Source organism: Phodopus roborovskii, unplaced genomic scaffold (assembly GCF_943737965.1).
Source record: "Phodopus roborovskii unplaced genomic scaffold, PHOROB, whole genome shotgun sequence".
In the NCBI taxonomy this organism is placed as follows: domain Eukaryota; kingdom Metazoa; phylum Chordata; class Mammalia; order Rodentia; family Cricetidae; genus Phodopus; species Phodopus roborovskii.
The window spans coordinates 26,635,835-26,658,253 of record NW_026126549.1 but is presented as its reverse complement, the minus strand read 5'-3'; the positions used below and the strand labels follow the sequence as shown (position 1 = coordinate 26,658,253).

Genomic DNA, 22,419 nt, shown 5'->3' with positions numbered 1-22,419 from the left:
TCTATTCCCCCTCACATGCACCCTGGCCACCTTCCCCTCCCATCCCCCCACCCCAATTCCACATGTAGGGCAATGCCATCCAGGTGGGGTCATGTAATCTGTCAAGTTATTTGAAGTAGGGACTAGGACTTCTCTCCTGTCTCTAGGTTAAGGGAGTATCCCTGCATGGGGGATGTGTCCGCTAGGTCCTTTTGTGCACCAGGAATACATCCTGGTTCTACTGTCTGAGGTCCCTTAGACTGCTCAGTCCTTCTAGCTGAGACCCATATTCAGGGGGTCTGAGTCAGTCCCATGCTGGATTCCCAGCTATCAATCTGGAGGCCCATTAGCTCCTCCTTGTTCAGGTCAGCTGTCTCTATGTGTAAGAAATGGGTTAATAATTAAGAAAGCTAGCCATTAAGAAGCCTGAACCATAGGCCAAACAGTTTATAATTACTATAAGCCTCTGCATGTTTATTTGGGACTGAAGGATGGGCAGGACTGACTTATATATTGAGTTTAGTACTGGCCCATGGTAAAGTGCCAGGGATTTATTTCCTCAAAAGACTTGCATGCTCTTGTGTTGCCAGTTTCCAGCTGTATCTTGAACTCTACCAAAGGAAGACTCTAAAGGCCAGATTCTTCAACATTATCAAACTAATAGAATCCATTTCAATGGATTCTTCGCCATTTCAATGAGGATGCTTTCCCCCAGCCAGTGTTGTCATGGGAAATATTAGTTTCCATGATTCGCTGACACACTCGCCACTGTTTCAAAAAACAAGGAACTTTGAGAAAGCTCTTCACAGTGTTCATTTCTAGCATGTATCTTTTAAAAGTCCTGAATGAGGTCAACACACACGCACACATACCTACAGCTGCTTGTCAACAATGATAAATTAATTACTGATTCTTTTGGTTTAAAAAGACACAAATTCTGTTCTCCAGGAAAGATCTAGAATGCCTTCAGGCTTTCTTAAAGAGTTTATAGTGCATGAATTGAAAGGAAGAACTACTTGAGGGGTATTTACTTATCTGAAATTAAAAACAGCAGTTCAAATTATCTTGAAGGGCTCTAAGTGGTTGTAAGACAATAACTTGGCCTCTTACAAATAGACAACTTTCTTCGGTGTTTCTCTGAATCATGTGCCTTTAAAGTAAAAGGAATTCTTCCTTCCCTCGATTTCCCATCATTTGTTACTTGCCTCTAACACATTTCGATGTCAAGGGCCCTCCTCCCTAGGGCAGACTTCCTATCCCTACTAACTGCCTCCAACATGTAAAACCTTGTGAAGCACCAGCCAACATGTTTTCCATTTCTGTTCCAACCTCTTCTATCCTCCTCTCTGCCTGCATTTTCATCGTGTTGCTTCATTCCATCGGGCCACTCATTAGGCTCCTAACAGCCCCTCAGGAGTCAGATGATCTTGTCCCTACTAAGCATGGTGTGTCACAGCTCATCTTTCTGCACTTTCTGGGCACAGTCTGGCATTTCTACTGGGAGCCCTGGCCCAGACTAATTACCACTTACCTCATGGAAAATGGTAACAAGTAGCTTCTCACTTTGAGCTCCCACCAAGGCCAGCAGATGCCACTGTGGTCACCTGCAGGAACTTCCAAGCTGTGCAAACTAACTGGCTGCGGTTCCCTGTGGCCTGGTGCTACCCCCATGTCTCTCTGTCCCTTCCCATTTAAGCACTCTGGCATGCAATTTCTATTTTTGTGTTTAAAGGGAGGGGATAATTAAAATTTCTGAATGTTTACTAATAGCCCCTGCTTAACTGTTCAGTGAATTTTGCTAAACAGAACTTACATGTATTCTGCTTATGGAAGTCTGCATAGACGAATATGAGAAAGGGCATTTATAAAGAAAGGATGACAACATGTTAGTCACAGTGGGTTCCCTCTTGGTTAGAGGTACCTGGGCTCATCTACCCAGCCCCATCTGTTTTGGAAAAGGGAAAGAAGGTTCATGAGACTAGGGATTGGGGGAGCCTGCAGTGGGCACCTGTGGGTGGGTTAATTTGGTACTAGTTTTCTCCTTAAGGGTGGTCTCAGACACTGGCTCTTCTATACAAAACCCCAGCCCTTGACACAGTGCAAGACTTTCTGCCTCTCTCCGGAAGTGCAGTCTGGACCAGTGCTTCTCCTGCTCCGCCACAGAGTCTCTGAGTTTCTAACAGCCCCACATCCAATAGTGCCACTGACATGGCCATGGTTGTTCTGTTACTCTAGCCACACCCCTCCCCACCACGTAAAGCTCTGCCCACTGAATCTTTTCTCCCTTCCTTCAAGCCTTCTGACATCCACTCTCTGTAACATTAGCATACCCAGGCCCCAAAGAGGCTTTTTCTGACCCTCAAAGCTGGAGCCCCTGGCTTGGGACCCTCCCACAAGCCATCCATCTAAATTAGTCTGACACTTCCAGAAGACTGCAGAAGGGAACTCTGCCTCCTTGATCCCTCTATGATCCCTCTTCTCAGCACATAGTACTACTTAGTCCCGTTTAGAAAAATACTTAAGCTAGGTGGTTGTGGTACACACCTTTAATCCCTGCATTCCGGAGGCAGAGGCAGGCTGATCTCTGGGAGTTCGAGGATAGTCTGGCCTACAGAGCAAGCTCCAGGACAGGCTCCAAAGGTACAAAGAGAAATCCAAATAAAAATTTTAATATTATTAAATAAATGGTGTCTAGGGTTAGAACATGTTGTTAGAAGAGACTGGAGATCAGGAATTGTGATAAGAGTTATAACACCTTGGGGGTGGTCACTACCTGGGCCACTGGCGTTCCTCCTGGCAGATGGGACTCCACCCTGCCATGCTGTGTGTGTGGATTCACACTCCTGCTGTCACAAAAATAAAATTCAAGCCATCGGCTTACATCTAGAGAAACATTACCTTCTTGTGTTTAGAACCCACATCAGTGAGTATATCCAGAGGAGGCAGTCAGCCCACAGAACTAGGGGTGTCAAGGCGGAAGTTGAGGCACAGAAGGCATTTGCATCAACACTGTCCTCTCTTGGGTCCTCTCAGTCAGGGCTCCTCCTCATGCTGTACCTTGCTACAGAGGGACAGATGGTCTCAGCTTCCAGTTCAGACAAAAACCGCTTCCCAACTCATGCCTGCATCACCTGTCTGTGGCTCTGCCCATGTCTGTCACTAAGACACATCCACCCATAGCATCCACGTCATATTTACAAGGAAGAGGGTGCTGCTTTTCTAGAAAGCTGACCTTTTGCTTGACATTACATGACATTTTAGATGCCCACCCAATTACCAAGACTGCTGACATCACTGGCGGCCAGAGTGTGGCTTTTCACAGAGGGGTAGGGTATGGCTGGTGTGTCTTAAATAATTTTTACTCCAAGTTATTTGTTGCTGGCAGTTTGCGAGTCTGGGGAATTCATGTGGCAGTCAGCATGAAAGCAGGTGTGAGTGGGTGCAACAGAAGAAATCATGGCTGCCAAAGTGTTTGACTCCATTGGAAAGTTCGGCCTAACTTTAGCAGTTGCAGGAGGCGTGGTGGATGCTGGTCACAGAGCTGTCATCTTTGACTGACTCCATGGAGTACAGGACATCGTGGTAGGGGAAGGGACTCACTTTCTCATCCCTTGGGTACAGAAACCTATTATCTTTGACTGCTGCTCATGACCACTGAATGTACCAGTCATCATAGGTAGCAAAGATCTGCAGAACGTCAACATCACACTATGCATCCTCTTCCCGCCAGTGGCCAGCCTCGCATCTACACCAGCATCGGTGAGGACTATAATGAGCGGGTGCTGCCATCCATCACCATAGAGATCCTCAAGTCCGTAGTGGCTCAAAAGCCGTGGTGGCTCGATTTGATGCTGGAGAATTGATCACTCAGCGTGAGCTGGTCTCCAAGCAGGTGAGCGACGACCTCAGAGAGAGCAGCGACATTTGGGCTCATCCTGGATGATGTGTCTCTAATGCACCTGACCTTCAGAAAGGAGTTCACAGAAGCAGTGGAAGCCAAACAGGTGGCTCAGCAGGAAACAGAGAGGGCCAGATTTGTGGTGGAAAAGGCTGAGCAGCAGAAGAAGGCAGCCATCATCTCTGCTGAGGGTGACTCCAAGGCAGCTGAGCTGATTGCCAACTCCCTGGCCACCACAGGGGATGGCCTGATTGAGCTGCATAAGCTGGAAGCTGCTGAGGACATTGCTTACCAGCTCTCACACTCTTGCAACATCACCTACCTGCCAGCAGGGCAGTGGGTGCTCCTCCAGCTTCCCCAGTGAGGCCTCCCTGCTTGCACCTTCTCAGGCTAACCAGACTGGCCTCAATCGTTCTGAATATGCTTTCCTTCTACCCCATCCTAGAAATCACTGTGAAATTTCATGATTGGCTTAACATGAAGGAAATAAAAGCAAAATCACTTCAGGTCTCTAACTATCAAAAAAAAAAAAAAAAAAAAAAAAAAAAAAAAGTTATTTGTTGTTGACAAACTTCCAAAGCATTCATCAATGTTATGAAACTCTATCTATTAAGGGTTAAGATTTTTAAGATTTTTTTTTAACAGAAACTTTAAGTTCACAGCAAAATCTGGGAGTTGGATTTCATTAATCCCTACTCCAAGCAAATGCATAGCCTCTTCATTACACCCTGCATCTTAGTAGATTAGTTACTGCAAATCAGTAAAACCACATGACTTCTCACCCAAAGTCCACAGTTTGTGCAACACTGTAAAGGACGTATGAAGCAACCTGTGCATTGTTTGGCTGAATGGTGACAGGTGTCTACATTATAGACCTACAGAATAAATACATCTGCCCTCAAAAGCCCTTTGTACTCTGCTTAGCTTCTCCCCTTGCTAGATAAACCCCAGGCGTCTACACTGTTCTGACTTTTCCAGAACCTCGTGTAGTTGGAGTCATACAGTATGCAACCTTTCAGGCTCTGTGTGCCACTTAATAATAGGTATTTAAGAAGTCTCTGTGTCTTCTCATTGTTTGATATTACATTTCTTTTTCAGTGACAAGTAACATTCCATTGTCTAGATGTACCCACAGTGTATTCATCCCTTTACCTACAAAGGGAATTTTGGTTGCTTCCAAGTTCTGGCAATTATTAGAAATCTGCTCTGCTATGGACATCTACATGGAGGGTTTTGACTAGATTTATCTTTTCATTCCTTCGAAAAAAGCATCAAAAACTATAACTGGCAAACCATATGCTGGATGCATACTCTTCAGGTGTTTGTTTTTGGTGAGTTCTGTTATTAAAGAAATTGCCAAACTGTACTCCAAACAGATAATGCATTTTATATTTCCACCAGCAATGGATGAGGGTCCTGCTTGCTCACCATGCTTCCCCAGATGGGAAATGGTCAGTGTTGTTGAGTTTGACCATTAAAAAAGCTGGAGTGATATCTTGAGTTAGTTCACATTTCTCTGAAAACATATGATATAGAACATGCTTTCATGTGATTATTTTCTTTAGTGATTATGGGCCTTGGTAATTTTTAGTTTGCATCTGTGTTTTTCTCTGTTCATATGATCAGCCATTTTAATCAGTTTTTGTTCTTATAGTCATTTTTTTAAAGAATTCTTTGCACATTTTCAGTAACAGTTCTTTTAGTTAATCTTTATAAACATTCTCTCAGTCTATTTGGCCTGTCTTTTCATTGACTTGACAATGTATTTCGCAAAAGAGAAAATTTCAACGGTAATGAAGTCTAATTCATCAATTGTTTCCCTTTAGTTTACATTTAAAAAGCACCACAAACTCAAGACCATCTAGAATTTTCCCCTATTTTCTAAGAATTTTGCATGATTTTATGTTTTATACGTACAATTGTGATGAATTTTGAGTTATTTTGGGGTAAGACGTAGGTCTATATCAACTCTTTTTTTTCTTTTTGTATACAGATGTTCATCGTTTCTGTATCATTTAATAAGACTATCCTTTCTCCATGTGATGCCTTTGCTTTTATGTTGAAATCAGAACAATGTACTTGGGAACATCTGTTTGTGAATGTGCTGTTCTATTCCATTTAGCTGCTTGCCTAGCCTCTTGTAAATACCATATTACATTGATTACTATAATTTATAGTAAATCCTGGAGTCAAACAATATTAATTCTCTGATTTGCTCTTGCCCTTCAAAATCATATTCTCTACAATAGATCTTTTTTGGATGACTGTGTAAACTTTAGAATCAGTTTATCAGTATCCACAAAACAACTTGCTGGGCTTCAGTGCTACACCAATCTCATTTTTTAAAAAAAACAAAAACAGAGGTCTAGAGATACAGTTTAGTAGTAGAGTAGAATGCTTGCCCAGCATTTCTAATTTAGTTATTTTGAATCTTCTTTTGGTTAGATTCGCTAAGGTTTTGATATTGTTTTTTCAAAGAACCAACTTTTTGTTTCATTAATTCTTTGAATTATTTGGGGTGGACCAACTCATAACACTGGAACTAGCCTGGATGGGAGCCAAGTTGGTCAGCTCAGGCCTTCCAGGGTCTTCTGCTGCCATACATGCAGACCTTCCAAATCCAGTTTTCTAATGCTAATGAAAATCCATCTTCACCAGAAAATACAAAAGCATTTGAGGCATCAGCCACAGGGCATAGTAATTTACATCATTTAAGAACTACCACTGTAACCTGGGGTTCCTTAAACCAGGAGAACAATGGGCAACCCAGGCTAAACAAAAAAGTCTAGTTATGTTTGCTAAGAACATTGATGGAAATGACAACCAATGTTCATATTCTCAAGCTTGTCATTCTGCTTCTTCTGTCCTTTTGTAATCATGTGAATACTCCACTGATCTAAAGCTTGCCTAGGAGGAGGGACTTCCCAAGAACCAGGAGGAGCCACGGCAGACTTTGAGCAAGTCATCTTGGGCCCTAAAGTACAGTCTTTAGAGAACAGTTTGTCCTACAAAGCATCTTGAACCCAGATCCAAATAGGACATCACTGTCCCCAAACATAATGGAATCCTCCTCAGTCGACTGCCCTGCCTAAAGTTTGGGCTATTTCCCAAGATCATCCTCAGTCCTCTGTAACTGCCTCTAGGAAATCATGATCCAGACATACCCAACCTCACTTCAGGAATCTTATACCCATATTGTGTGGTTAACTGTCGAGCTGTGATTTATTCATCCAGAAAGTCCTGACAGAAACACCTAAACTAGAAAACAGATTCCTACATGCCTGGAGAATCTGAGGCTGTCATGAGAACCCCTCACAATTTATTCTTCCTTCCCTCATAGGACTGTTGTCTGGGCAATATGAAGACATGTTTTTAATGCCCACATTAAAGCAAAGGTATTCAGTCTTTACCTGGTATTCAATCTTTACGCTATAATTAGGTTTGCTTCTTTTGGTTTTGAGTATTTAAGCTCATCTGATGCCTGGCAGGGGCAGGGAATTCACTGTATTCACTCAAGGTATTTTCATTCCCCAGTTAAGAAGCTTAGTTAATGTAGCTTTCTGCAAACAAATTCTTTTCAAAGGATAACAGCATACAAAGATTATGAGTAAATTAAAAATTGACAGTGTCTTTGAAAGCTTGTAAAAGACAGGCAGACACACACATACCTACAGTCTTCTCTCCATATATTAATAATGAAACAATTTGGCTTATATATTCCCACTGTGAACTATGAAACATCCCATTTTCATATTGTTGGAAGATGTAGTATGTTTGTAGGCCAAGATTATTCATGAGATAATGTAAAATCCTGTAGTGCCACAGACTTACATGATTCATAGTATTTTGAATGGTCTTACTGACCATTTGATTGCACTTGACCTTAAGTCGTTTCTCTGTAACCTTTCTGCCAACTGTAAGACCAGGAAACTGCAGATTAAGGAAAGAACACAGAGAGGACAGGGCAGGATAATGGAAGGATGAAGGAGCCTGTCAGGTGGATTTTTCATTAGCTTAGTGGATGCCCAAATCCTCAGACTTGGCCCATTGCCTGGGTGGGGTCGGGATCCTACAGACTCCACAGTGTTGCTCCTTTGTTCTTATTCTAATGTGTTTTGCAGCCCGGAACAGAAGCTGCACTGTTAGGCTGAACATTTCACGACCCTCAAGTCTTTTTATCTGAAACTGAAGCCTAACTGACTTCTTTGATCTGTCTGGCTTGCTAGCCATCCCCTTCCAGTACCTGAATGAAAATGAGGAAGGCTGGTGCTGTCTGTTACACTTCCAGGTTTCAAAGAACTACACAGCACCAGAATCTCAAAGGGCAAGGGGATGACTTTCATACCGGGCCTTTGGCCTTCAGAAGGTAGCTCTCTCTGCAGAAGGCTGGCCTTGGCCATGTACTGCTAGGTGAATACTAAGAGTCACAATCAGCCACTGAGTCTTTTTACCCTCTATCCCATGGGGCCAGTGGAAGGTGGGCCTCTTCAATTTCAGTGGCTATGATTAAACTCACCCAAACTAAGACTGCTACAAAACCAAGATTCTAGTTCCTCCAAAGAGAAGGTCAAAAATCAGGGTTTTTTGTTTGTTTTGTTTTGTTTTGTTTTTCAAGCCAGGGTTTCTCTGTAGCTTTGGAGGCTGTCCTGGAACTAGCTCTTGCAGACCAGGCTGGGATTAAAGGCATGTAGCACCAATGCCCAGCTTAGTATTTTTTTGTTTTTGTTTTTGTTTTTTAATGATCTGAGTTTCCTTCTACTCATTAGTCTCCCTTATGAGATTTATATCTTCTCTTGAAATAATAAGACATTAATTATTCAGTGAAGTTTTTCTCTAGTGCCAAAGACAGAAAAACAGCAGCACTGTCCAAGAAAAACACAGTATCATCAATGAGTGATTACTGTAGAACTGAGTTAATGCCAGCTTACCTGAGTCCACTGGGGCTGAGCCCAGCCAACTGGAGGTGTACACTCTGCCTGGAACATTCTCTTCCAACTTTGCCCTTCCTTTGCTGCCCTCACGGCCTACCCAATGAATGGCATCCTCTGGCCCACAGCTTCCCAGTGCTTCACACTGGTTGGTGTTCTGAAGCAGCAACATGAGCATCACCCCTACAAACATATAGGAGATACAAACGCATGGGACACGCCCCCCAACCTCCTCAATCTCAAGATGGGGTGCTTTAATGTACAAACACTGGAGAGCCATTATCTGAGCCTTCATTTCCCTTCGTTTGGCATAACAAAATGCTGTTTTTCCTTCTGGTGGTGCGGCCTATGAGATGTCATATGAAGGGACCCACATCAGTCCCTTAAAGACGTTTGTGAGGGTGCCCTGCAGAAAGCTAAAGGCTTCACAGCATGCACAACTGTTATTCACACAGTCCCAACTAAACCAAAGGCATGAGTCTGATCCTTAAGGACCTCCACTCACCATTCTGAGGCTACAGATGCCTTGTCCTCAGTCTAAAAACATTCAGCATTCTTAAAAAAAAAAATAATAACCTGACCAGCAGGCTGGAGAGATGGCTCCATGGTCAAGAGCATGTACTTCTCTTAGAGAAGACAAAAGGTCCATTCTCAGCACCCACATCAGGTGGCTCACAACCTCCTATTATAGCCACTTCTGGATTTTAAGGGTACATTCCATTCACATGTGCACATACTCACACACAGGCACACACATATACACATAATTAGAAATAAAAGAGATCTTAGAAAACAATGACCAAGCAGGCTTGTGGTCCAATAAGAACAAATAGGTCAGAAAGGTAAGTACAACTAGTCACTGGGATCTAATGAAAGTACTACACTAAATATGACATCATTAACAGTATCTCCATGGCTTTTCAAGGAAAAGGGGTCTCCAAGTTTGCTATTTTACTCATATAAATAACAAATAGCACATTATCTGCAAACATTCTTCTTTAGCCATGTCAGCCTCGGCATAGAAAGAAGGCTGGAAACAGTGACTGGCAAAGAGAGAGGGGACAATTAAATGGGCTTGCATTAATGCCAGAGGAGAGGTCTTAGAGGACTCTGGTTGTCCTGGACACAGGGAGAAACATAAACAGAGGGCAGGGCGAGCACTGAGGGGTGAGGAAGACAAAGGATACCTTCTCATCCTTGCCCCTTATTCACAGGGTGAGAGGCCCTGCAGAAAGAAAGAAATGCCACTCCTGGGAATCAAGTGTTTCACTCCCAGTATGCACTCCCTGGACTCCTCCATTTCCAAGCACACACTTTAAAACAGTCAGTTCCACAGAGAACAACTTTGAGTACATTGTGGTTTAATCTGAGAGGACCAACTCACTAACTCAGGCATCAGATGCTTCTAGGGCACCTATCAAATATCAGGTAGGTACAAGGAGACATCACACATCTCACAGCATAGTGTCCTAGGACCAGCGCTGTGCAGGGCCATGTGAACCTTGCACAGGGAGAACTTCGTCCACACTGGGCAGGGAAAACAGATGCTGCAGGACAGCAGTCTTCATGCCAACCCCACAGGTGGGCTTGTTTGCTTGTTTTAGCCTTTTTAATTACAAATAGGTTTCTTTTTTCATACAATATATTCTGATCGTGGTTTTTCCTCCCTCATCTCCTCGTAAATCCTCCCCATCCAACTCCACCCTGTTTTCTTTCTTTGAAAAAAAAAAAAAGCACATGCAGAGATACATGTGAACACACACACACATGCAGAGACACATGTGAACACACCACACACACAAGCCACAAGCAGAGACACATGAACACACACACAAACAAATCCATAAAAACACATCAGAAATGAATATATAAGCAAAAAAAAAAAACAGTGAGATTTAAGAAAAAAGATGCTTAGACAAAGCAATATGAGACAAAAAAAAAATCTCCAGAAATACCACCAGGTTCATTCTGAGTTGGTATCCACAGCTGAGCAAAAGGCCTGCACTTAAGTGTGGTGTGTATACCCAATGAGGTTTGCTTTTTCTGACTCTCCTCATTTAATTGCAAAGGAAGAGAATTAAAATGGAAACTGAGGAAGTACATGGAGAATGTTTCTTTTCCGATGACAGTATATTTATGGAAGAAGCCAGCTACGCAAACATCTGGCAGCCACATTTCTGGAAATCTGCAAAGGTCTACTGATGCTCCCCTTTCAGTGTGAGGGGTTTCACAGAATACCATTTTCACATGCTACATAGTTTTAGCAAAGGAAGCCTACCACACAATCTCTTTTGATTCACAGGCATCAAGGACATTAGACTAGAAAAAGATAAACACAACTCAATAATCCTAATGCCTCTCCAAATTACCCTACTAATTAAAAAAAATATTGTGGTAAAATACAATGAGTTTTGTCATTTTAACCATTTGAAGTGTAAAATTCAATAACATTAATCACATTTACACTGCTGTACAATTGCCACCACTACATGTTTCCAACTCTCTTTTATTACTCAAAATAAAACTCAAGAAATTAGTCCCCAGGATGCCATCCCAGATCTTAACAACCTGAGTCGATTCTGGCCTTTATGAGCCTGTTTGAGATATTTCACAAAAGCGGTCACTGGCTGTATGGATGTGCTGCTTATCCAGTTGTCTGTTGGGTATTTGGGTGTGGCCAACATTTTCAAATGCTTCTCATATTTGTTTCAACTCTTGGAGCAGATTCCAAAGAATTAAGGCTTTTCTGTGCTTATCACTTTGAAGAAACCTTAAACTGTGCAGTACCTGTTGCTATTCCTCCCTCCCAGTAATCAACATATGTTCCAACTTCTCTATATTCTTACTGAAGTTCATTTTCAGACTTAAGAAAAAGTACTCTAATGACTTTTTAATCTAACAGTTTCATATATATATTTAATGTATTCTGATTACTCTTTCTCCCTTCCATCCCTGTTGACACCTCCCATTGCCAAGACCTACCAGTCCCCTTCCTACTTTATGACTCTTGGTTTTGTTTTGTAACCCATTTTATTTAACCCGGGCCATCTACTGATGCCTGAACAGATCAGTGGGTACACGACCGAAAACAATGATTCTCCCTGCTTTTAGTAGCAAACAGCTCAGCAGTAAGAGAAAGGGTCTCTGAGTCCTTCCTCCATCCATGCCTGACTTGAGTTGACGACCCATTCTTGTGAAGGTACAGTACATGCATCCGTAGCTGCTATGAATTTGTGATTGGAATGGCTGCATCTTGCCCAGAAGATGCTATTTCACAGTCCTTGTAGTTCATAACACTTACATTCTTTCTGCCCCCCTCTTCTGCTTAGAGAGGTTGTTATAAATGATTTAAGGCTGATCGATCGCTTTTCTGTCACTTGTCCTCAGTACCCATGAATCTCTGCTTCACCACAATTCTTAGGAAAGAGAAGCTTCCAGTTTTCAGATTTATTATAGTTCCTCTAGGGACTATAGTGCTTCTAGGTGTGACAGCATATCCACTATGCTTTTGATTTGAATTTCCCAAATGACTAAAGATGCTAAGAATCTTTTTATGTGTTTATTGCCCATTTGCATATTCTTTGGAGAAATGACTGCTCAATTCCATTCTCCATTTTTTTGAATTGGGTTTTCTTTTTGCTATTGAACTTTAGTAGTTTTTTTTTTAATTTTCTAATTTAAATTTCTTTTTCATACAATATATTTCGGTCAAATTTTCCCCTCCCTCAACTCCTCACAGATCTTCACCACCTCCCTACCTACCCAACTTCATCTTCTCTCTCTCATCTCATCCTTCTCACATACTCTTATCAAGCATATAATTTGTAATATCTTTACTCACTCTATGGGATATCTTCATTTTCTTTAAGAATATCTTTAAAGCTTTTAATTTTGATAATATTCAATTTACTGTTTTTATTCTGTTACACATATTTTAGCATCATATTAAGAACCCACTGCCATATAGATCATAAAAAGTCACCATGTGGATAACTCTAATATTTAAGTCAGCGATCTATTTTGAGTTAAATTTTTATGAAATCAAGGTCCAGATTCATTTTTTTTGATGTGGAAATCCATTTATGCTGTCATTATGTGTTGAAAAGAGTACTTACCTCCCAGTTGAGTAACTTGGCATCCTTCTCAAAAGTCAACAGACGACAGATATATGGTACATATTACTGAATTCACAGCTCAATTCTGTCTATCTACATATCTAAACTTATGCTCAGTATAAATTTGAAACTGAGATGTATGACTCCTCCAAATTGATTCTTTTTCATTTTTTTTTTATATTGGAGGTTTGGGTTTTTATTCCATATGAAACTGGAATAGTTTCTGCTGCTGTTTGGCACTCTAGAGGCAGTGGGAACTGGGAGAATGGAGACAATAAATGAGGTGGACTAAAGTCTTGTGCAATAACCAGTTTCACTCAGGGCATCAGACAATTTATACTCTGAGGGTTAAGAAGAACCTTGTGAGTACAGTGTCCAATCACAGGGGCAAGCCACACAGGGCAGGCAAGCTGCATGTGACAGCAACATGCTTTTCCATAGAGGCATGTAAATAAATTGCAGCAAATAATCTGAATTAAATTCACTCTTATCTGCTACTCCTGGGGGGGGGCACAAAAGCCAAATCCATGAGCAATGTTGAGTTTTTGAAGAAACTGAAGTCACAAGACTCTTGTCCTGGCTTCTTGGAGATCTAAATCTCCTCACACAATGCCATTCTTGGGCGCCCTGTTCTGAAAAAAACACCTCTTGAATGCTGATGAGGTCTGACTTCAATCTATTGATCACTTGGGGTAACACTATACTTAGCAATACTAAGAAATGGAAGTGTCCCTATTTAATTCTTTTTTAGGATGTTCTATAGTTTTCCATGTATAATCTGGGAAGATTATTCATGGTTAAATTTAATCAGATATTTTACTTGTGTGCCTGGCATCTGTGGAGGCCAGAAGGGGGCATCAGGTCCCCTGGAACATGAGTTCCAGATAGTTGTGAGCTGCTATGTGGGTGCTGGAATTGAACCTGGGTCCTCTGGAGGAGCAGCCTAACAGCTAAGCCACCTCTCTTGGCCCTTGAATGCTGTTTTAAAGGAAAACATTTTCCTCATTTCCATTTCAGACTGTTCACTGCACACGTATAGAAACATGTTCAGTTTTCACGTTGTGATCTTGTTCCAAGAAACTTGGCTCAATTTAATAGTCCTAGTAGCTATTCTATGGACTCTTTGATGTTTCTATACATAAGATCATTTCACCGGTACATAGGCATAACTTGTTCTCTTTGCAAGGATACCTTTTTCTTCTTCTTCTTCTCCTCCTCCTCCTCTTCCTCCTCTTCTTCTTTTCTACTTACCCCAGCTCTAACATCCAGGAAAATAGACGACCAATGGTAGAAGAGTGCACCTTTGTCCCTCCTGATCTTCCACTATTGAATATGGTATGAGGTGTACAGTTTCTATGAATGTTCTAGTATGTGTTGAATGTTTGGGTTTCTCCAAAATTCACAGGTTGAAAATTAATCCTTTAGGCAAGTGGCCTGGGCGATAAGGCCTCTGAGTGAAGATTTGGTCATCATAGCAAAGAACTCACAAATGGGATCAGTGTTCTTATCTTTAAAAGTAAGACTCTATAGAGCTCTTTCTCCCATGGAAGGACACCAGAAGCTACTGACTATGACTCAAGAATGGGCCCTCAGGGACAGTGAATCTAACAGAAACCCAATTAAGGATTTCCCAGCTTCCAAAGCTATGAGAATAAATTGCTATTATTGGTAAGGCACCTGATAATAGTACTTTGTTAGAGCAACCTGAATGGAATAAGATATTCCCTTTATCATACTGAGGAAGTTCCCTCTTATTTTTTTATTTTTTTTTTTTTTTGATGCTTCTACCATGAAAGGATGCTGAGTTTCAATGAAAGTGTTTTATATATCTATTAAGATGATTGGGGGGGTCCCCCTGCATTCTATTAGTGTGATGTAGTATCTTGTTTGACTCTATGCTGAGTCACAATCCTTCAATGGGTATCTTTTAAAAAGATAATTGTAAAACATTATCATTCAAAAGTATTCTCTAGGTACCATGTGAAAGATTAGTTGGTTATTGTATTTGGCGGGTATTACTTTTGCTCGTAGGTACTAATCAGAGAATTAAAAACACACTTTAAAAGAGATAATCGGTGATTTCTACCCTCTGCAACAACATTTATGGGGGACAGACAATAAGCAAGACAATGGAATATATACAAGATGGATGGCATGAGCATAATGGGGAATGCAAGCAAGAAAGTGAACAGAAGGCATGGAGAAGTTCCGGGAGAGAGAGGAACTCTGACTTGCACTATGTCTTAAACATAATGAAGCATTGCTTCAGAGATAAGAAAAGCTTTTAATAAAGAGGAAGCAATTGCCAGAACAACCTTAGTGTCTTTGCCACAACAACCCTCTGCCAAACCCATAGTCTACACAGGAAATCCCATTTCCTTTTGGTTGTCTGTCTTCCACCAACAAAGATAACCCTGATGCCAAATACAGTATGGGTTTGGTACTAGAAACCAATGAAGGCATAAATCAGAGCAAATATGGCTTCTTGGAGCAGAGACAGTTGTCAACTCCATCAAGCAATAAGCAAGTAGTATTCCAAGACCACATATTTTAAAGTACCTTCTCTTTCTAATTTTCATTCATTTTGATAGCAGAGAATAATAAGTTGCAAAGGCTTGTTCATTTTCACTCCAACAGACTAACAGAATTTGAATACACCAACCTGACTAACAGGATGAGTAAAAAGTTTAACTAGAGACTGGAAAGAGGGTGTGATATTTGATAACTGGGTCTCAACAGGCAAGCAATCACTGTAGTTCAACCAAGTAACAGGAATCAAAACAAAATACATGCAAGTTTTTAAAACATCTATACATTTGAAAAGACCAGTTTAAAATTTTGAAGTAGCAATACACTTATGAACAGAGAGCTTTCTAGAAAACATGGTTTGAACTGGTGTCTAAGAGGCTACCATCTTGGGCTCAAGCAGGATTTCTTTCAGCTCCCTTCACTTCATTTGCCTTTCTCCCACCCCAGCAGACAGGAAGCACTGTGTGAGCAACAGGAAACCTGAACTTCCTTCTCTTGTGCCCCAGCCAGCCAATTAGCATGCTACCATGAGGGGCAGATGCACATGAATATGGAACATAGACCCTCATTTTTTTGTTCAGTCTGTCAAGCTATGAATTCTCTAATCCTGTTTTATCCCAAATCTTAAGGGTTCAAGTGGGGGTTGAAGGAGGAGAAGACTTCAAAAGCTCCATCTACAAAGCCGTGAAATTCAAGACATTTAGACCCTGTCAACTGGCAAAGGGCATCCCTGAAAGCAATGGCGGTCTACAATCAGGTATATTTTCTGGCAGAAGATGCTAGATTCACTGACCTCTCAACTCAGTCCATGTTGCAGACAATGCCAAAGTTATGATTATGACACTTGTTTATATCTAAAATGGGAAAGGGGTTGACTTAAGATTTTTAAATCTAAAGACAACAGGTGTAACTAAGTACTCAAGAAAAACAAACTATTAAAATGAAATTGCCGGTTTACATGAGCTCTGATAAGTGAACAGGCACAAAAAATAAGTAATGTATAATTTTATTTACCACATTGGAACAATTCTTTATAGAAAATCATTGTTCTCTGTTCATTGACAGTTTAAGAAAATGTAAATACCTCTCTAGTACCAGTGTTCCCAAATAATTCTCCTGAGCTATTAGCCATGCTTTCCTTTTGCAAAAAAAAAAAAAAAAAAAAAAAAACATAATAGAAAATGTGGCCAAACAGATCGATGGAGAGCTCCCAGCAATATGGAGAAACAGTTGTATTTTTCAGAAATCGGTCTTTCAAATTGAGAAACCTCCAAAGATTGTCTGTTTTGTTAGCCAGTAAATAGATCATTCATATGCTACAAAGACAGCCTTTAAATTGGGAGAAATGGTCATATTTAACATTAGTAGGGGCAAACGGGGCTGAAAGCAAGAAGTCCATTTCCCCTAGTTTCTTCAGCTACAAAGCTTCCCTTGATGTTAGAGGGGGAGGGGAAGCTCTCATGAAGGCTGATGACAAGCATGACCCATAAATGCAGAAATTATGCGGGAGAACAAGAAGCACGTTTTAAGACAGACATCTTGGGTCTTTTTCTCCTTCTCTGCAGTACAGATTTCTTAGCTGGACTACTTCCCACAGATGGCTGTCAGTACAGTACAAACTGCACTCCGTGTTCTCGCCAGACCATCGCTCCTGAACACAAAAGTGCCCATCAAATGAAGCATGACTTCTACTTAGTTACTCGGCATTAATAATAAATACCAGAAATGGGTGAGCAGGGTGGACACTATATGATATGAAATTAAACCCATCGAGAGGTATGATGTGTTCTTCATCGTCTCAAAAAAAAAAAAAAATGACAAGTGAGGAGCTGAGAAAATGTGTTAACAACTGCTCTTAAGCTTGTTTAGGCATAAAAAGAACAAGGAGCAGCAATGTTAACAGGCAACAAACGGAATGAGCCCTGTTCCCGACATTAGTCACACTTCCATGTGACACTCATTGGCTATCCCCTTCCAAACCCTGGGCTCAGGGAGCTACAAACAACAGGGGAGTGAGTCTAGAAAACAGCATGTTCTTTCAAAAATTAAGAGAAAGAAAACAGTGAGGAGGGGCCAGGAAGGATGGGAGAATCTGCATCGATTAATGTCAGTCTGTCTAGGCAATCCACAGATGATGTGGACATAACCCAAGGAAGTATAGCACATGCATACCTCAAGCCTGGAGAGCCTGCCTGTGGGGAGTCACCAACTGTGAGACTCTTGGTCATGGATTTCTAGTGTAGACAAAAGCTGAAAACAAACAAGCCTCTAGTTCCCTTTAAGGGCATCCACAGTTGGCATTGCAGGTACCTGTTAGTTCAGAGGCCAGGAAATATTGCCACAGGAGAGCTCCCCAAAGGGCTTCACAAACACTGCTCAAAAGCACTATAACACCCACTGAGTCTAGAGTCTAGGCAGCAAGTTGCTCTCTCTATCAAAAGGTCAAATACTTCTGGCTCTTTGACGACAGGAAAACTGGGATAATGGAGATTTCCTTAAGGTCTTTGCACTCACTTGCCCTGCTCCACCCCTTACAGCCATCGTTGCTAGGCCTCCCCTGGATTTTGGGATCATCTGCTATGCTGGTACACTCCCACCTTGGAAGCTTTCTGGAAACAGAATTTTTGCATTAGATAAGTGAAACAGACACATGAGCTAATTACATATATATGTGTATGTATATCTGTATAAATATATGTATATGTGCATATATATGTATATATATGATTAAAATCAGTTTCAAGATAATAACTTATTGGACACTAAACATCTCAGAGTACTATTTAAAATTCATCTTATTTAAGTCACATTTAATTTAATTTAACCAAACAACATTTTGTTGTTATCTTAACAACAAAACTGATCCCAACCAGAAGTCACCAGGCTTGATGCTCAAACCCTGAAGCTCCACACAGTACACCTGTCACTCAGTCTTGAACATTCTAGAAGCTCTGGTTTGGGAACTGCCACTGTGATACTGAGGCTAACCTCACATGTAACAATGGTACCCTCTACATCCAGAATGAACAGAGATGACAATAAGTACCCCACCAGCATTGTAGTGCTCCAAGGCCATTGTGGGTACTGAGGTCTGTGACATCAGGTGACATCAGCCAGTACCCACATCTTTTCTCCCGTTTCCACACGACGAAGCTCAATCAAGCTGCTTCTCCAGAATCACAACATTTCCCTTTAGAGGAGTTGCTGTTACTGCCATGGTCCTTAAAGTCCCTCCTCGCTTTTCTTTGATTTTGTTCATAATGTCCCCCCTCCTCCTTTCTAATGTCTCCCATGGTTCTACAACTCGTAAAACCCCCTATGTCCTCAGGGCTGCCTTGCTGTGCTCTCCAGCACCAAGCCAAATATCTCAGATGCTTCTGGCTTCTCCATCTTCTAGAAACTGCCTGCATCCCCTGGCTTCGGGTCCCTTCCTCCATCTTCTCAGTCGGCAATAATGGCTCAAGCCCTTTCACATTACACCTCTATGGCCTCTTTCTGCTGTTAGCCATCCTTATGTCACACACATGAAAAGTTCTCCATGTTGGGGAATTTACGTCCATCTTAATGGACCAGGGTAACTTCTGTCAAGTTCTTTAGCCCCAGTTGTATCTGAGATGCCCTTTTGTTAAATAAGGTGACATTTTTATTTTTTAATAGATTTTTAGGATTAAGATGTGGACACCTTTGGGCTACAGAAGGCAAATCAAGCAACTGAAAACAATGGGGTAAATATTTTAGAGTACATGTAGGATGGTTCTCATGGATGTGTCTGTCTAATTTTCACCCAGGCGCAGGCTCTAACCTGTCCCTAGTAACATGAAAGGTCAAATGGAAAGCTCTAGTTATTTCTATAAATAATATGTAAATATAGAAGACTCATTCTCAAGGTGGAGATTGATCAAGGAAGATACCAGACATTGACTTCTGCCCTGGCACATGTTCCCCTTCTCTCTCTCTCTCTCTCTCTCTCTCTCTCTCTCTCTCTCTCTCTCTCTCTCTCTCTCTCTCTCTCTGTGTGTGTGTGTGTGTGTGTATACAAAGATTCACTCTCCTTCCTCTGCTGAAGTAGACAAGCCTCATACACACTAATAAATAGCACTGTTAAAGTAATGTTCAGCTTCCCTTCCTACCTGCAAAGATCCTCTGACATGAATGGCATTTGGAAGAGCTCATTGTATAAAGTCAGCACAACTGTGTAGCTTTGTTCCACTGTTCCTGTCCCAGGCCCCTTCCTTACACCCTGTAAATCTCTCCCCTTTCTGTATGCTGCCATGTGTTCTGTATTCTATTACCTCAGTTCAGTTGAGACACTACCATGACTACACTTTTCAACAACAACAAACAATAACAGACCAACAACCCCCACCATTTAGGAAAAACAAAAGAATCATGTACCAAGACAAACACTCCAGGACTGCCAGGCACTGATGTTCACTCTAACAAACACTAAATGCAGGGCATAGCTACTACACTGGGGACGCTAGAAGGCCCTCTTGGTTTAGAATGCTGCCCCCAGTGTCCATGCAACTACAGGGGGCGAGGGGAAAAAGCAATGAAATAAGCAAATGTCAAAGGAAAAAGTATTGGCTGCCTCCAGTGTGAGTAGAAAAGGCAGGTCTCACAACAGACCATACCAGGGATAGATACCTTGAGGGACAAGTAGAGCTTGGTCATTTATTAACAGTGACATGAAGCTGTATGAGGAACTTAATATAATTTGTAAAGTATGAAAACTCAAAAGTGTGTCAAAGGAAAAATAATTGCCATGATTCTGCTAACTTGCAGTTTACTCCTTACAGGCTAATGTAGATCTGGACCCAGTATAGCTTTGATATTCTATTTTTATGGAATATTTACTTAAGTCTGGCACATTAGACCACTCTGCCATCCTGACACACATGGAATTCTTTTGTATTAGTCACCTTTCATCATGGCAGCAAAACACATGAGAAAATCAATTTAAAGGGGTAAAAGATTTGCTGTGGTTCCAGTCCACAGCCAGCTGGTTCCGTTGTTTTTAGGTCTGCAGCAAGAAAGGCAACGCTATTATGGCAAAGGAAAACTGCTTAGCTCATGATGGCCAAGAAGGAAGGAGACAAAAAGACAGACAGACAGATAGACAGGAAAGATAAAGAGACAGGTATGCCCTTCAAAGACATCTCTACTATGGCCTACTCCCTGCAACTGTAAGGATGGAAAAATTTAGCCTAACTCTCCCTAGACTCTGCCCCCTAGCAGTGAGTAGGCAAAATGTCATTCTTGACTGTTTACAACAGGGCAGTTTATGACAGCACCTGTGAGTAAATGAACACAAGAAATGAGCCTTGTCACACTACCCAGAAGCCCTAGCGAAAGCAGACTTCCTGGGCTAAGTGCAGGCTTAGATAGTTCAAATTGATTGGTCCGTACTGGATGCTATGAGATGATTGGTTTTTGATGCCCGGGCTTTGTTGTAACCCTATAAAAGCTGTCTGAACCCTGTACCCAGAGTTCCCAGTCCTCTTCTCCATGTGGAGTATGGCTGTGGACCCCAGTGCACTGGAATATAAATGACCTCATGCTTTTGCATCAAGACCGCTTCTTGTGAGTGATTGGGGGGGGCGCTTTTCCTGAGTTGGGGCGTGAGGGTCCATGCCCTCCATGGGTCTTTCACAACCAGACCCCACCTGCCAATAGCTCATACAGTTTGAGCTCATCAATAAGCCACTAATGAACCAATCACCTTGCAGTAATGTCACGAGCTTGGGACCAAGCTTTCAACATCAATACACCAGCCTTTCAAAGGATACTTCATATTCAAACAACACTTTTAAAAAGTCAAGTTATTCTGGAGCGGTGACTCGGTGGTTAAAGTACTTGATGGATGCTCTTGTAGAGAACTTGAGTTCAGTTCCCAGCACCCACACTTTACCTTACAACCATCCATAACTCGGGTCCAAGGGATCTGACACCCTCTTTCAGATTCACTGGGCACTAAGAACATACATGGTGCAGAGACATACATATAGGCAAAAGATTTATAAACATAAAGTTTGTAAACCTAACACATATATTGATTTGTATGTATGGTTACATACCACATTAACAGCATTTTAAGTAAACAACAAACCAAATCTCCAAGTCAATAATACATGCTACACAGCCTAAGTATACCAAGGCTATATCATGTTTGTGTAAGTTCATCCTGTGACAGTCACACAAAAGCAAAGTTGCCTAGCAACATATTTCTTAAAATGTATTCGCATCACTTAGAAACACATACACACTGTTCTATTGTTGTAAAGAGGCACCATGACCATAGAAACACTTGAGTGGCTTACAGTTTCAGGGGTTCAGTCTATTACCATCACGACAGAGAGTATGGCATGCAGGAAGACATGGTGCTGGAGAAAACAGCGGAGAGGGCTACTTCTTACAGGCTGAGACAGCTGCTTCACCTGCCTTCTTAACGGGCATCCTTCAAGCAAGGCTACTCAGGGAGAACAGTGGCAGAGACAAGCAGAAAGTGGTGGGAGAAATATGCAGTGCACCATTTGATTGTGGAAGGCTGGGGCTCTGAGTTGTTTTTTTTTTTAAGCAGACTAAGAAGCAGGCCTTTTAAAATACATTGACTTTCATCATAGTTTTAAAAAAATCATTGTAAATTATCATCCACCTTAGTATCACCAAAATTCATACAGTTAGCCTTTAAACCACCAGACATGATGTTAGTTGTGAGACTGAATGTAGATAAGGGAAGATGGGCAGCCAAGCTCTTGGATGGCTTTCCTAGAGGTTCCCAGTTCAGGATGGTGAGGGGGCGGGGCAGCACATTCTGCTATAGCCATGTTTGGAAGGGCAGTGTGCTCCCTCTGCCTTAAGCATGTGTGATGGCCTCAAAACTTTCACACAAAATGAGGAGGTCACCACCTCGGACAGGTATCAAGACTGGGATGGTATTTGGAGACTCTTAGTGTCCTCCCCTCATGAT

At 41.6% G+C, this 22,419-nt stretch overlaps 1 protein-coding gene and 1 pseudogene across 4 annotated transcripts in view; one reads left to right on the top strand and one right to left on the bottom strand.

The window, feature by feature from the left end:
* Ldlrad4 (low density lipoprotein receptor class A domain containing 4) overlaps window positions 1-22,419 on the bottom strand; it is a 313,620-nt gene that overhangs the window by 123,745 nt on the left and 167,456 nt on the right. The gene's annotated exons all lie outside the window — the stretch shown is intronic.
* LOC127234055 (prohibitin 1-like) lies at window positions 3,436-4,241 on the top strand (annotated as a pseudogene).